The sequence below is a fragment of the Mycteria americana genome, chromosome 5 (genome assembly GCF_035582795.1).
Source record: "Mycteria americana isolate JAX WOST 10 ecotype Jacksonville Zoo and Gardens chromosome 5, USCA_MyAme_1.0, whole genome shotgun sequence".
In the NCBI taxonomy this organism is placed as follows: domain Eukaryota; kingdom Metazoa; phylum Chordata; class Aves; order Ciconiiformes; family Ciconiidae; genus Mycteria; species Mycteria americana.
The window spans coordinates 39,702,501-39,705,897 of record NC_134369.1 but is presented as its reverse complement, the minus strand read 5'-3'; the positions used below and the strand labels follow the sequence as shown (position 1 = coordinate 39,705,897).

Below are 3,397 nucleotides of genomic sequence, written 5' to 3'. Positions count from 1 at the left end.
CCCCACAGCCGGCCCCGCTCCCTCGCGGCTGAACCCGGGGACGTGCGAGGGAGACTGGCGGGGCGGAGACACCCTCCCGCACGGCGGAGCCCTCTCCTGCCCCTCCACGCAGCGCGGGGACGCGGCCGCGCGTGGGGGAAGGATCTGGGCATTTTCCGGGCTCCGCGGGGCTTCTTCCTCGCGGAGCCCGGAAAACACTACGCGCCAGGGGTGCAGCGGGGGTAGCGGCTGCGGATGGGAGCCCGCCGAGGCGCGGCCGGCAGCCCCTCGCTCCCCGCGGGTAAGCCACGGAGCCGCCGCCGCGGCCGGCAGAACCCGCCGGCGGCCCCGGCCGGGAGAGCGGCTCCAGCTTGTGCCGCCGCCGCAGCCCTGCCCCTGCCCCTGCCCGGCCCCGGCCCCGGCCCCTCCGCGGCCCCCGGCCCTCGCAAACCTGGTCTGGGGCAAGTTTCGCTCCCTCGCTCTCTTGCGGCTATGAGTGAAAGGGGGAGCGCCTGCCCCCCCGCCATCTCCTCTTCGGGCCGGCGGTGCCCGCTCGCCGCGGCGGGCAGGGCTCGGGCGGCCGCGCCGGCGGAGGTGCGCTTCCCTCCTCTCTTCGCCTTAAAGGCAGCAAAATCTGGAAGAAAAATCCCTCGTTTGTGGTGACTACAACTCCCAGCCCAGACCCGCTCGGAGAAATGGAAATTTGGGATTATAAACATGTGTGTGTGTAAACAAAAGGTGTTTCTTCTGTTACCCTTCGTTTCCCCCAGCATAAGCAATTTTTATTCAGACTAGAGTATTTTCTTTAACACTATACCGCTGTCAAAACATTATTCCCGTTTTGGTTGCTTTTGACAGCTGAGCAGTTCTTAAAAATACCAAAATCGGAACCTTCCATGCTAAACAGTAAATCTCAGATGGAGAAATCTCTGCACGTTATTGTACCTTGGATTTCAGCAACACGTCTCGCGGAGAGCACAGCCCAAAAGGGGGAAAAAAGAAAGAAAATAAAAGACAACACAGCAATGCAAATATTTAGTTCATCATAAAAAACAATACTCTACTACGGATAAATTCTTCCCTGTCCTTCTAATAGTGCGAGGACGTTTTTCTGACATTTCTCCTCAAATTGTAAAGAAAAGATCTGCAAGGAAATAAAGTACTGATTAAAAAAAGAAAAAAAAAAAACCAAACCAAAACAAAACCAAAGAAGCCTCCCTTTTAAAGTGTTAGCACAAACACTCTTGCCTTCGTATTTTCCGCATCCACAATAATCAGAGAATGTGGAAATGGGAACCCGGGGTGTGCTCTTCTTAGGCGACTCAAGGGTCGATGTGATTTTAACCAGGACAGAGAGCATCAAAGCCAAGCGGGGAATTATCATCCTTTACATTTCATACAAATGCCTTAAAAAAGACGCCCACAAAGCAGGACCCGATTGCTAAATAAATCCTCACACCCATTCTACTGGCATCCTCCCTTCTGTCGCCAGCAGCGTGGGTCCATTTACTCAGCACAGAAATTAAACATTAACTACGAGGCTGAGCCTCTTTCCACATTCCAAAGGTAAAAGTTGTCAGTCAAAGTTTTTAATAACACCCCGGCCAGTTGGAATGAGGAGGAGGAAGAAGGAGGAGAAGGGTTACAAATTTACAGATGTTGAAGTCGGTAACGTTTGTTTCCTAGAAAGTTAAGGTAATTACAAGCCCTTTCCCACTCCCCTGCTCCAGAAATAAAGCCAGAGCTTTCTCCTGCTCTTTGGGCCCCATCCTGCTCGCGCTGACTCAACAGTGACACTGAGGGCAGTGAAAGGCGCCTGTTTCTAACAACGCTGATCCTTCCTAGTTCAACCTCTCCTTTAGGTGCTTCAAAATGCCACAAGCTTCTGTTGAAGTAAAACCAAACCCTCACCCCTGATTCTGCTCCAGCTATTTATATACAAAATGTCGAATTAACATTCTCCCTCATTAGCTGATGGTCTTTTTTTTTTTTCCTTCTGGAAACAGCTGAGGACAAGAAAAGCAGTAAAACCATCTCGAAGGCTGGATTACGCAATCCTCACACAGGTAAAACCCTCATTAAACTCAAAGCTGCTTTTCTCCTCCTAAAACTCCCGAACCTACTCCTGCGTTACAGCCCTTCTTCGCCTCTGAGCTAAATAGCTGGAGTTAAGGTCTGTGGTGGTTACGGATGCACGTACACACACGCTTAACCCACGTGGGCTTACTGGTCTCGTATCTGGGCCTTCACAACTCAAACTCAGCTTCCACGTTATTAGGAGACAGTACAGATATTAGACACAGCTCTGAAATGCAAGCTGGTGAGAGAATATTTCAAATCTTGTTTAATCTGGCAAAAATATAATATTGATAATCAGCAGAAATATATAACCTCAGATGTTCTTTCATCCAATTACTCTGTTAATGCTGATGACAAGCTTGTTTCTGATTTTTCCAACCTTTCTTCTCAATGCTGATAAGAAAAGTATTTGAGACATCTCTCCTGATAACTTCAGTCTCTCCTAGGGATGATTAAAAACACAAAAGCCTAACAAAAAATCAAAAATGAAATATTTATTACCGCATTTTGTGACTTAACACCTTTTTTTTCTTTTTAAAACATAACGTCACAGTCCTCATACAAGTATTTTAATGTAAATTTTGACAAAGCTTAAAGGTAACAGCATTTTCTTCTAGTGAGGAACACGTGCTGAGAAAGGAAGAATTCATGGACATACAATACCAATTCCACAGCAGATCTGATACTAGCAAAAACATTCTTTTTTTTTTCAATTGAGGTAAACACATAGAATATCTAACATGAAACAATTAATAGACCGAACTCTGTACGAAGTTTGTTACAGTATTCTCTTGCTTTTTTTTCCCAAGCTTTGAGTTCATGATAAAGTCCTAGGTTTGGTGCAAAGACCGTTAGTAACTTCTTTCATTGAGGAAAGCTGCCCAACTTTTAGTTTTGTTTTGTCCAAAGCCAAGGCTCAGAACTACTGGAAGAAGCTCCTGCTCTGTCTGTTCTGTCTTTTAAATCTTCACCTGCAAGCTCTTTGAAGAAGAGTCCAAAAAAAAAAAAAATTGGGGAGGAATGGGGAGAGACTTAATGAAGCACAAACTATAAAGATCTGTTTGAAACTAAAGGACACATCTTATGAAGGAACAAAACGAGGGAATGGCAAGGCCTTCTTGGAACAGTCTTCTGAGTGATGAGAGACCCAGCAAGACTTTTCGTCTTCATCTCCAGGGTAGTTCTTTTCTCACTGGCCAAAACAGGTCTTTCATGGATAGTGACTTCACTGCTGAACCAAAACAGTCATTCTTTTGGGAACAACACACATAGTGTGGAAAACAAGGATTTTTTTTTTCTTCTAAAACTATTTGAGGCAACGTAACGGAGTGATCAACAG

General features: G+C 46.5%; 1 protein-coding gene across 2 annotated transcripts in view; it reads right to left on the bottom strand.

Moving 5' to 3' along the window:
• Positions 1 to 2,537: 2,537 nt before the first annotated feature.
• The window catches only part of MEIS2 (Meis homeobox 2), a 175,044-nt gene continuing 174,184 nt past the window's right edge, over positions 2,538 to 3,397 (bottom strand). For both annotated transcript variants that reach the window (XM_075503037.1, XM_075503038.1), the window contains exon 12: positions 2,538 to 3,397. This exon is cut by the window's right edge and continues 590 nt beyond it. The gene's annotated coding sequence lies outside the window, so the exon portion shown is untranslated.